General features: G+C 23.9%; 1 pseudogene; it reads right to left on the reverse strand.

Moving 5' to 3' along the window:
• Positions 1-11,464: 11,464 nt before the first annotated feature.
• Positions 11,465-13,732, reverse strand: LOC107262232 (annotated as a pseudogene).
• Positions 13,733-14,429: the final 697 nt, after the last annotated feature.

A 14,429-nucleotide genomic window follows, 5' to 3' on the forward strand; every position in this document is an offset into this window, starting at 1 on the left:
TATAACAATAGTTATATTTTTATTTCCAAAAAATTACTTGTAAGAATATATTTTTTTGAAAAATATTTATAAAAATATGCTAAAGGCAAATATACTAAAAATCAACTAAATATCGACTATATTAAAAATATTTTAAAAAATCGTACATTAGCTAAAATTAACTAAAAATTAGTAAAATTACCAAGTTACAAAAAAAATTGTATAAATAAAAAAATAAAAACCAATAAATAAATATAAAAACTAAACAAATATAGATTAGATGATAAATAAAAAATCAACCAAAAATTAATAAAACTTAAATCATATTCTTCTTACATCAACTAAACATCAACAAAATTTCAACAGAAAATCATTCAAAAATAATTATGTGACATCTTAAAGTTTTTTAACTTACCATAGAAAATTTAATATTTTTTAGAATTTATTTGAGTATTAATAAATGTTTTAATCCATAAATTTTTTTTTATTAATTATATATATATATATATATATATATATATATATATATATATATATATATATATATATATATATATATATATATATATATATATATATATATGTGTGTGTGTGTGAGTGCGCGCGCGCGTGCATATTATTATCTGAAGCACATGTTACCAAATATTAGAACAATAACTGCATTCTCTTTCTCGACTCGCTCCCCTTCTCTTTGCCACTTTTCTTCTTCTGTCATCTATTTGTTATTGTTCTCTCTTAATTTTCTTTGTTAATTTAAATAAATTATTGAAATAAATAATGTATTAATATCACCTATTACCACAGTATCTAACTCAACAAAATTTGGTTCATTTTTTTATCTCTCTTTTCACATTTCCTGCTAACTAAAGCTTATCTCAAGCTATTTTTAGTTTTGTACAAAAGACAAAATCACCTCAAAATATATCTTCTTCTGTTAAAAAGGAAACTATTTTCTATTTATTTTTTATTTTTCTAAGAATCTTTTTATTGAATGTAGTTTTAGCTATGTATAGTTGTCCATCTCTCTTTTTGCAGCCAAAGTTTATAATGAGTTGCTATAAAACTTCTTCAAAAGCAAAATCTGGAGCTGAAAAATAACTTTTTCAAATAAAAAGAAAAATCGAAATGGCTTGTTCCAAGCTTTATAAGAAACATCATTCAAACACACATATATATAAAAAGATCCCTCTTATAGCTCGTCATTCTTCACCAATTTCACCATTCCTTATTACTTTCTCTTCCGCTCTTCTTTTTCGATCGCCATTCAACATGGAATTCCTGCCATAGGATCTCTATGACATTGCAAGCTCTCCTCTACTACCAGTCTCATTGGAAGCGATCGATATCGGCAAAGAAAATAGAAGAAGTTGCCGCTTCTTATAAATTATTCATAGATATCCTGCTTACCGATATTTTTTGACCAATTTGAAGTCAAAATCAATTTCTCCACCCTTCTCAAACCTAAATCTGTAAAAGTTGCAGCCTTTTACGTCCCTTGGCTGGTGAAAAAGATTAAGGAGCTTGAAAAAAATTTACTCCTCTGACAAAAGCGTAAAAATGTAAAGAGGAAGAGTAAAAATATAAGAAATTAAATCAAAAAGTATTTTTGTGATTATTTAAAAACAAAAATGAATATTTTTTTAATTTATAGTGAATTTGGCCTCTAGATATATTTTTTTCTATTTTTATTAATAAGTAATAATGTTTAATTTTCGCTTTTATTGTTTAGTACGGTAACATTCAGTGAAATATTTGATTATATATTAAAATTTAAGCTAATTTATTGAGTATTTTAAATTTTATAAAATTATATTGGTCTAACTAATTAAATATTTTTTAATTCACTTTAGGCCTAGCTTAAATGATATCCTCTTTACATTAGGTAAGTTATTATGTTTATAACGAGTATAAAAAAAATAGTTTGAGTAGTCACAATCCTCTAAATTTTCTATAGGAAAATATACTTTAACTATATTAAAATTAGAATTGGACAATTGATTTAACATATTATCAATTTTATCATATGTATTGATCATAATTAAATAAAATAATCTAATAATAATGAATCTCTAATTTTATCTCTAAACCAAATGTACTGTAAAAAAATTCTATAAAAAAAGGATGTTTACACGCATGTAATCAACCATGAAGACTTAAAAAAGACCAAATGTAATAATTTTGTATAAATTTTTCGTTTTTCATGAAAATATCTCATTTGTAATAAGTTTTGTAAATTATACGAATGAGATGCAATAAATTTTTCATATGCATTATTAATAAAATGGTACTGAATATTGTTGAAAGGACTTTTTCTTTTTATTATTTAAAATTATTAAAAAAACTAAAAACAGGCTGATAAAGTAAATGACGTGAAAAGAATGACAAAACAATAATAATAAAGGCATACATGCCAACAGAAAAAGAAGTCATATTTAATGAATAAAGACATTATTTTAAAGGTCAATAATATATTATTCATTTAGTGGCAAAGCCACTAAATGTTGTTAAGTGAGGTCGTCATATAAAATATAATCCTATGATCTCTGTCTAAAAAAGAGATCTTCCTTTGGATTGGATCCACAAAAGAAGAAGTGACATACGGGAGTTAGCCATGACTGTGGGCGCTACAAGCTTCAAAAAAGAGCTCATTTTGTGACAGAAGATGGCACTGAGTGTATTTGGATTGAGGAAGCTCCCTAATCCCATTTCTTTGTTTGTCTCAGACGATGTAAGCCTTTCGCCTTCTCCTTTTTAATGAATGTCTTCTTTTCTAAAAAAATAATAAAAAATAAAAAAGAATTCTTCTCATTACAACAAGTCTTCTTGGCATTATTTTCACTTTTCTACAGTAAAGAAAGACTTCCTAATATGCATTTAATAAAAACTTTAAAACGATTAAAAAAATGACATATTTTTCATAAATAAAAAGAACTATGCTTTACTATTTTTTTTTCCGTTTTTAAGAAAATTTTGCCTGTCGAGGTTAATTCTAGGAAAAAGTATAAAAATTGAATTTGTAATATTCAGAAAATTATGTTATTAACAATTTGTAATAATTTTAGAAAATAAATTTTGAACAAAGTCTGATAGCTGCACAATTAGTTTTATGAGATAGATAACAAAATATAAAGTTCTCTAGTCTTATCAAATTATTGAAATTTCATTGGAATTGAATAGAATTAAAGAAGAAAATATAATTATGAGATTATTTTTTTCTCTCTTTGATTTTTTTTTTACAATTTTATAAAAATTGGCATGAATAATTTTTGAATGAAAACTAAATTAGTAATGAGCGAAATGACGGTAAAATCACAATCAATTAATAGTAAATAAATGAATTCAAATCCATAAAATTAACAGTAGTAAATTTGGATGCAAATTGTTAACGTTTTTATTCTCACAATATTAAAATGTTATAAAAAAATTATAAAATCTTTTAAGTTAAACTATAGAATTAAATTTTATATTTTTTCCTTAATCTAAATTGTAAGTTTTATAGAAACTATTTTTTTAATCCACGTGCAGTACATATGAATTTTAATAATTAGACTCATTGTGTTCAAGAGTCCAAACATGGGGTGGTGTAAAGGTGTTCTCTAGTTGTACTCTATTGTTCAAATCTGGACAATTATATGAAACCATTAGATGGGCTAGTCGATAAGACAAAGTTGAGGCTATAGAAGAAGGTGAAAGATTTATTTTGGCTCCTTTACTCCATACTACCGGTACGGTAAGAGATTAGGCTGTATGTCATATTTTAGCTGGGCATCTGAATTCTAACAGTTGCAGATTCTTCGATTCTTGACCAGTCTGTCAAAAGCTGTTGGTTATGTGTATGTATTCTTTGTTATGATGTTATGGTTATTGCATAGTTTCTCACTCCTACATATTATTCTCTTATTTATAACTGTTTATATTTTCTTCCCATTCAGCTTGCGTTGCATCATTTCACATCTCTAATTATATGTTTCTTCACGAAAATATCTCATTTGTCAACGATAATTCAAATTGTATGTCAGGGACGTGGCCATGAATATATTTAATGCAATGGATACATGTTAATATCATGGTCACAACTTTTTAATTTTTTTTGCTTTGAACTCATCATGGAGTAAGAATTATAAAAATATCGAAAAACCAATTACATCAGTCCGATCAGAATTATTATTGAATCTTTTGTAAAATATACTAAAGAGGTAAAATATAATTTTTTTGAATATTTTTTAAATAAAAAAATACAATAAAACTTTTACAAATAGCTTATTACGTGTGTGTATATATATATATATATATATATATATATATAGCAAAAGATATTTTTTTCCTTTTTTAAGAAAAAAATCTCCATTTATTACATAAATAAATCAAATTATTAAAGTTCTATGATTTATTATTAAATATATGTCTAATATTTATATTTTTTATTATAATATGAAAAAATTTATTACATCCTAATATCAAAATCATAGCCAACTTAATCAAATTATTGCAAACTTTTTGTATTTTACATAATCATCATTCTTGTCAATATATATATATATACTCTAAAAGAATTTAGTCTACATATATTTACATAATCCTAATTTTAAAATGTATTAAATAAATATAAATTATTAAGATAATATTGGCTCGGCCTTCAAATCTACACGCAAAAGGGAGTTAGACCAGACGTCTCCAAACTATCTCACCCCTGCTAATTGAAAGTTTAAAATTCGAAAATGTGAGTATGAAAATACTCAGTAAGTAGACTTAAAATTAACGAAAAGAATAATTATAATATTAACCAATAAATCTTTCTTTATGTTCTTGCAATATATTTTTCTAAAATAATTGTAATAAATAAGAATTAAAAAATTCATTTCTTAAATCATAAAAACACTCATATTTAATCAGTTACACACTCAGCATATTAATAATGTATATTATTTTGGGATTAATCCATCTAATATGTTAATTCACCAAGAAGTCATATAAGAGCATAGGTGGTAACCCATCTAATATGTTACTCAGCCTCACGTTCATGTTATATATGCTTGTAGATTTACTCTCAAAAGGTAACCATCGGATATACACCTCAAAGGCATTATGTGTGTCCTAGCTCTGTCCCAAAGATAATATATCATATATTACATTTTTACACTACATCATCATAAATTGATTGTCAATAACAAAAGTGAGCACTGTAAAAGTAATATTTAGCATACTTGCTGCTTAAAAATTTCAGCAAGATAAACTTACTCTTAATTAATTAGAAAATCCATATTTGAAATATACACAGATCTGTTTATTCAATTTATATAAAATTGGAGAAAAAGCTTTTAACAACTTTTAGTCTTTCAAACTCATAATCGTAAATCAAGACATTTTTATAAGCATTGACATTTGAATGAAAATTTATTTATATTTATTTATTTAAGTTAAAATGTTGATAATAAGTCTATTTACCTCGATGATAAAAGCCAACATAACAAGCAAAAAGATATGTACAACCCCTAGCACTCAAGTTCCTTGGCTTGAACTTTCGACCTTACAAGACTCGCTTTGATTAACTCCTAAATCATCATTAGATTCTCAACTATGAAGCTAACTTAAGTGAGATGAGAAAATGATGTAATGCTATGCATGTTATGCACATGAGCACACACATATAAATATATTTTTAATAAATTTACTTATACAGTCTGGAAACTTAGCTTATTTATCCTACTAAATAGTTATAGTTTGGCCAGAAATTTTACCACGACTTTAGCAACATATTGAACTAATTTTACACAAAAAATGAGTAAAATACCAAGTATAAGGGCCTCAAACAAGACTAAATATTTCGTTGTCCTGCACCAGCTTTAACTTGAACAACATATATAAATTAGTCCATAGACCAGGTTTTAACACATCAAAAAATTATGCTATTTTATATACATATAGTAGCCATATAAGGCTACAACATATCTAAAATCCAGCTCAAAAGGAGGTCTCTAACCCCTTCAAAAAATAAGTATAAATCAACTTATTTGTACCAAACTTGCTTCTTTCATTCTTTTAATTAATTGTTATAGTTTTATTCTTATTATTATAGTAAATGAAATATAAAACAACACAAAATTGTACAATCCAAACTAACTTGTGCAAGAGAGAAATCATTTAATAAACTAATAAAAATCAAAAATTAAAATTTACCTTTAAATATTATTTACTCGATTTTTGGCTTAATTATGCAAAATTTTTCTTCTTTTCCAATCTTTTTTTTTTTAAAATATTAATGATTAAAATTATTTATATAGATAAAATCACTTACTTTGAGGTTAGATTTTTAATTTTTTAAATTATAAATGTTGAATATTTATCAACATTCATGGATTTTGGGTAATTGATATTGGTGAGTCTTTTTGTTGTTAAGTTGCAAAGCTTCTTTTTTAAGAGAGAAGTTCTTCCCATTTTTTGTATAATTATTACCAATTCCAACCTTCATTTTTCATATTTTATTTAAGTTAGTCCCTTAAGTCATTTATTAAATAACTAAAATATTTTATTTTAGTTCAGTTTAATTCAAAATTATTAGATATATATGTCTCATACTAACATGTATGTGTGGAATATATATATATATATATATATATATATATATATATATATATATATATATATCTTTACTATAATCCGAATGTAAGTGTAAATAGAAAACTATTCATTTGACGTCTGGAAATATTTATACATAGAAAATATTTGTTTCTTTTATTATAAATGTAAAAAATTTTGTACATAAAAAACTATTCATTTGATTTATAAGTCTGGTATCTTTATTTCTTGTTGAAAATATTTGCACATAGTGTTGACCTTCTTCGTCAACTACCCCTTTTTCTTCACAAAAAAGAGGCTTTGCATATATTATTTTTATTATTAAATAAAAATAATATATTTACTTTTTAAATTTCATCATAAATATTTATAATGCTTAGATAAATGATAAAATTATTATTATTAAATAAATCTATTTATAACTTATAAAATTTATATATAACTATTAATAAATAAATTTAATATATAATTAGAAATCAAAATTCACATAAAGCATATTAATATAATTAATAATTATACAATTTATAATTATTATATTTAAAAATACTTTCTGATATCAATTATTTTTAGTTTAAAAATTTATAAAAATCAAATATTTTAAATTTTAAATTATATTTAAATTAAAATATCTAAAATATATTTAAGTCATTTATCATTGTTTAAGATAAATTATAATTAATTGGAAGCTTGATAATTTATTTTTCAAGAATTATTAAAATATAAAAAGTAATTTAAATTACAATAAAAACTTCGAAAAGCTTTTACGTTTTTAATTATATTAATTACTTTAAAACTATTATTAAATTTGATGATGACTATAATAATTAATTATTTTAAATGATATGCATTATTCATAGTACTATTTAATAAATAGATTAATTATATTTTTGAAATTCAAATATTTTATTTTATTATATATCAATTAAAATTAAATAAATAAATAAAAACTTATCACATGCGCGAGATGCACGAACTATTAAAAATTGAACTCGTCAATACACTCTTCTATTAGTCTAATCCTAGTATCATTGTTATATTTTTATTTTGGTTTAAGATTCAATTAAAAATAACAAATATATTTCATAATCTTTTTATATAATTGAGATTTTACTTTAAAGAACTTATATTCATATTCTTTAAGGAGATATTTCAATAGTATATTTAACAAATCATATAAGATCTTAACTAAGATATTATTGATTATATAATAATAAATGTAATATAATAATAATAATTTAGTAACTGAAATTCGTTATTTGCTATTGCTAATAAAATAAAAATATAATTACTTTTAAAATTCAAGATCGTAAAAAAATGTAGTGTAGTCCAACAATACAATGTTGATCCAAATTCTCTTATTTTTTAAAAGATAAATTGACCCATGTATTATATTTATAAATCCATTAGCTAAATTATTAAATTTAATTAAGATAAATATTTATCAATTTCATATTCATAAGCAAATTTAAAGGTAAAAAATAATTTTTTTTCAAATTATAATTCATTTATTTAAATTTTATATTATTTTTGTATATAGAAGAATAATTTATTATTAATAAAAAATTTCTCTTTCTTTAGATTTAGTAATTATTAAATATTATAGTTATGTTACTGCTAATTCTTGATGAGTCTATGATCATGAAAATTAATCGTTTCATATCCACAATAAATACTTTTTTTATTTAACATCATAATAAAGAGCCTCATTATAAATATTTGATGAGTAATACAAAAAAACTTACTTAATAATTCTTGAACTGAGCATTTGGAAAAAAATATTCTTTTTAGAGTATGATGCAAATTTTTAAATAAGTTAGACTTATATGGCGGGTTTTATGAATCCTTAAATATGTTCATGTCTAATATATAATATTTAATTTTTTTATTAATTTATATAGGATTATAATTAAAGAATTATCTAATTTAATATTAATCTCATATCTTGACAAAAGTAAAATTAAAATTACTTAAATGGAAATTGATTATAGCACTTTCATATAATTATACATGTATATCCTAATTGTTATTAAGTTTATTTTACTTAATATTGTTTAGAAGCTCTATTTTACAAGCAACGTTAAAATCCTAAAACAATTGGACAACTACTGTTAAAATTCGAATAGAGTTGGACTTCTAGAATTTAGATTTATATTTAATAAATTATTAGTATTTCTATTTTAATAGAGTTAATTAATAAATGATATAATTAATTAAATAAATAAGGCTATTAATTTGCATGTACTCCCTTTGCACTTCTTATGTATGTTATGATATTATGATTATGATATGTATATGTTTATGAATGTGCAAATCCGAAATATATAAGCATTTAAATATACCTTTAGATGATCAATAACATTCATAAAAATCCAATCATGCTTAAGGTTTACAATGAGCCACTTTTCGTTATGCTCATAAACCACCATTTACGTTCTCGATTATATATTAATATAAAAAACTTAAAATATTATTTTTTTAGAATTAAAATTATTTTTAAGTTAAAATTTTAATAGAATTGGACTTTTAGAGTTAGATTTATTTAATAAATTATTAATATTTTTATTAATAAAATTAATCAATAAATAACTTAATTAATTTAATTAACTGAAATATTAATAAATTTATTTAAGTAAATCTGTTCATCCTTTTTCTCTTTATATTTTTATATATATTATGATATTGCATAGTAATTACTTTATGCGCAATATTCACGGTTATACTTGTGCAAAATATTTTTTTAATACAAGTGAAATAATAATTATTCACGACACATTAATGATAAATTAATAGTTTTCTAATAAGATATTCATTATATATTTAAAATTAAATTTGTCAAGGAAATTCTAAAATTGAGATTCTTAAAACATTATGCATTATTGATTATATTATTAGAATATCTTAACTGAATTTGAATATTTTCAGTCTTAGCTAACTACCCTATTTTTTTCTTTCTTAAAAGTATTAATCTTTAAGATCTTTACAATCTTAATTAAATTATACTTTCTTATATACAATCTTAACTAAGATAAAATTACTAAAATATATATAATATATATATTAAATTAAGGGACATAAATTTTTTTTGACATGTGTTCTTATTTTTTATACATGAGATTCAAGCTCAAGAGTAATTTAATAAATTTTCTATTAATGTATTAATTAATAAATTATATTTCTAATTAAATAATAACTTTAAAATCTTAGAAAATAGCATTTAAATGACTATATTTTGACACATAAGATTTTTATTTTGACATGTATAATTATTTTTAATATATAGGATTCAAGCTCATATGTAATTTTATAAAAAAATTTATTAATTTTTTAATTAATTAGTTACATTTCTAATTAAACAATGACTGTAAAATGAAAAGTTCTTAGATAGCTTCAGTCTAGTGCGTTATACATAGACCAAATCAATTGCATAGTCATATGTGGTATTTTTTAATTAAGTGTTGTATTTGCATTGGTTGGTTTTATTTATTAATATTAACCATCCATGATTAAAAACTAACCAATACAAATATAACACTCAATAAAAAATGTCATATATCACTGTACAATTAGTTTGATCTACAGATAATGTGGTAGATCAAGTCTACCTAAGAATTTCTCTTCTAAAATCCTAGAAAATAATATTTTAATTATTTTTTAATATTATTTTTATTTAAAATTAGTTTTCTAATTAGACAATAATTCTAATTTTAAAAATTAATATTTTAGATATTATTTTTATTAAATAATAGGTTAGTTTCTAATTATATAATAATTTCTAATTCTAAAAATAGTAATATTAATTATATTTATAGTATCAATTTATATAATACTATAAATTAATTAATTAATATTTTTAAAATAATTTTTATATTATGACACTAATAACTTTTTATTTAAGAAATTCAATAAAATCTTAAGATATTAAAACACATATAAGAAAAAATTTAAAAGCATTTAATTTATTATCACATATTAAAATATTAAAATTTTAATTAAATTTTATCTATCAACTCAATTTATATTATTATTTATAATCAAAATAATTACAATCGCTATAAACTACAAATTTTTATTGTTCTAATTAAACTACAATTGCTTGTTTACTTTTTAAAAATATATAATTCTAGGTCCATCGCCCATCTAAATCCATGGTGGTTTTCTTATTTTATATTAGGTGTTTTTACAAAATAAATATTAATCTTCTATAGTAGCCTTAAGGTTAGTGTGTGGATTCTCTCTGTCGGCTCAGTGAAAAAAATGAAAAGATTAAATTTAACATTCTAATAATTTGACTCATAAAAAATACTTATAAAATCACTATATTGTTTAGTATCATCATATGGAGCGTACTTTTTACATAATTACTATTTATTGCTTCAACAATGTAATCGATGATTGTCAAAAATAATTTTTTTATATATTTTTTTTAATATTTAATATTTATTTTATCCTTTTTATTAAGATATATTTATTAATCTTTGAATATTTTTATTTTGTTAGTAAATGGGTGTAATCAATTTCATTAAAAAATATTAATGCTACAACTTTCTCGATAGCTACAAGAAATCAAATTTATAATTCATTGTAGCGTCACTTAATTATAACCATCTGCAGCTTTTTAGGAAGAATACTGATAATATTAAAAGAAGCAGCAACAGTCTTTTTTTTTCTTTTTAATGAAAGCAACTATTTAGATACATGCATTGGCAATTCTCTTTTTTTATTGACTCAATTAGATACAAAAATTTACATCAAACCAAATCCTAGAAGCATGTATAAGAGAACATATCAGCACAAATTCTACAACTATACTTCCCATACCTCACAACAACATTACATGGCTCATTAAGAATGGTTTACTCAAAACAAACACAACAGAATACTCACTAAATTGCATCCAAAAAGGCTAACTTCAAAAACTAAACTTGGAAAAATTATCAATGATGAAATAGTAGCAGTTCTCCATATTCACTTGAACGTAGTAAGACCAGATTCTTCTCCAGTAAGGATTTATATATAAAACTGCAGCTATGAGGCCCATGCTTTCTGAACTGTGAGTTGAAGTTGTTGATACTATTGGAGGTGGTTCTCTTGCCCTACAATCTTTTGGCAGTGGACATCCATGGAGGAAAGGATTTCCTAAGTAACTACTTTCACCAAATGTTCCAAATTGTGCAACCCCTGCAGGTATCCTGCCAGATAAATTATTGTACGACACATTGAATACTGCCAAAAAATTATAACTTGATGAGCTCAATAGGAATGCTCCCTTGCAACTTGTTGCTCGAAAGATCCAAACTCTCAATTTGACTTAAGTTGGAAAATGTTGTAGGGATCAATCCTATCAAACTATTGTAGGATAAATTCAGTAACTTGATCTCACTGAATTTTCCAAATTCAAGAGGAATGTTGCCTGTAAAGTTGTTGCAAGAGAAATCAATTCCAGAGATATATCTAGTAATTCTTCCCGTATAAGATAATGGCATACTCTTCGTTATCAAGTCGAAATGTCCTTCAATGTTTATTGTATAAGAGAGCTTCCTTTCTGGATTGCTACTACACTTTAGACAAAGGTGAATATGGCCAGAAAATTTATTGTGAGAAGGATCAAGTACACTTAAATGATTCAAATTGCATAATTAAACTGGTATTTCACCTTCAAAATTATTATTGCTTAAGAGAAGATAACCCAATTAAAATAATCCTCCAATCCATGATGAAATGCTTCCAGTCATATGATTATAGCTAAGATCTAACACGGTAAGACTATAACAGCAACTAAAAAATGCATTCTTCAATGATCCTTGTATTCTGTCTCTAGAGAAATAAATTTGTGCTATCATCGAAAGGCCTAAATTAGATGGTAGACTTCCAGAAATATCATTTTCTGATAGATCCAAAATGATAAGGGAGGACATATTTCCTATCCAATTAAGGATTTTGCCTGATATGTTGTTATTACTAATGTCTAAAACTTCTAACAAAGTGAAATTAGACAGACTCGCTGGGATTCTTCCACTGATCAGATTGCCATTCAAGTCTAACCATTTCAACCATTTTAAAGTAGCAACTTCAGAAAGTATTTGATAGCATAATCGATTGTTAGACAAATGCAAATATCTCAATGACCTCATATTTCCAAATGAAGAGGGAATGCGACAAGAGAATTGATTGTTAGATAAGTCCAAATATGTCAATAAGCTCATATTTCCAAATGAAGAAGGAATACTGCTAGAGAATTGATTGTTAAACAGATCCAAACCATACAATGAGCGCATACTTCCAAACAAAGAGGGAATGCTACAAGAGAATTGATTGTTAGATAAATCCCAACCTTCCAATGAGCTCATATTTCCAAATGAAGAGGGAATGATACGACTAAAAGCATTTCTAGACATTCTTAGACCTATCAATCTTGGAAAATATGCTCCAATTTGTGTTGGAATACCACCTTAGAAGCTATTATAAGATATATCCAACCTAAACAAATTTCTATGAGAATGAACTGGTAGTTTAATAGGACCTGAAAGCGAATTGTTGCCTAAATAAAGTGTTTCTGGGTTCGTTTTATTATCTAACAACCAATATGAAAACCTTTCTTTCAATGTAATGTCTGAGAGATCAACCTTCTTAAGTTCTTGTTGGTGGTACAAGAATTTAGGAAATGCTCCACCATATCCATGACTAGATATATAAAGAGTCTTCAATTGGAACTTTGGGGTCATATCCTCCACCTCTGTTTCTGCATATAATTCGTTACCCGAATAATCAAAATATGTTAGCTTTGGGAGGTAAGCAAAAGGATTTATGAAAATTGGGATTTGGAACTTAATCTGTTAAAGATCTAGGTGATAGATGGATGTCAAATTATTGACGGAAGATAAACCGATACTTCCATTGAAGTGATTAAAAGAAAGATCTAATCGTTGAAGGGATGTCAAATTTGTTAGACACCAAGGCAAATTACCAGTGAAGCTATTGAATGAAATATCTAATTCTTAAAGATGTTAACTGGCATAATCCTGAAAATTATTTTATTAAATTTCTGGCTAAAGTGTAATACGAGAGAGAGAGAGAGAGAAAGAGAGGGAGAGAGGGAGAGAGATGTTTTACCTTGGGTTAAAGGTATGGTACCAATTAGTCCACAACTCGACAAAGATAAAGTCTTAAGAGAAGTCATCTTTCCAATGCTTTGTAGGAAGCTATTGTTTAGAATAGAAACATTTAAGTACAAATGTTGCAAATTTCGGAAAATAGAGAAGCCGGTAACCAAGAAATGAAAAGTATCAATTTATTGGAATCACAAATGATTTTAGACAAAGATAAAAAAAATAGAAATATCCAAAGTTGAAAAGTTATTTCCTTTTGACCCATAACATTAATTCTTCTGTATCTTCTTTAATTAAATCCTTTATTTTGAAGGACAATAAAGAAAGCTTGTGAGAAACATAATTGGTTATTGGATGGAAAACGTATCATGTAGAATAATACTTTTTAAAGAATAGAATGAGTAAGAATAAAATAGTTATTTTTATAAAAAATTATTTTTATTTAATATTCAGTTTAGTTTGATTTTTATAATATTTTTATATTTTTAAATTATAAGCAACCAAGGTTTTTGTAACCAATCCATAACATATTTATATCATAGTTTTTGGTTTGAATTAAATTATATCCATTCAGATTGGTCGGTTTGATTAAATTTTATGTACTTTTAGAAATTAATCAACATAGAAGATTACTAATGCATGGCAAGAGTCCATAGTACATTATGATTAGATTTCTTTTACTTTAAAAGTAATTGTTAATAGTAATTTAAACTTAATTATTTTTAAAATAAATTTTTATGTAATAACATATTTTGGTATATATAGTAA

The sequence above is a fragment of the Ricinus communis genome, chromosome 3 (assembly GCF_019578655.1).
Source record: "Ricinus communis isolate WT05 ecotype wild-type chromosome 3, ASM1957865v1, whole genome shotgun sequence".
NCBI classification, from domain to species: domain Eukaryota; kingdom Viridiplantae; phylum Streptophyta; class Magnoliopsida; order Malpighiales; family Euphorbiaceae; genus Ricinus; species Ricinus communis.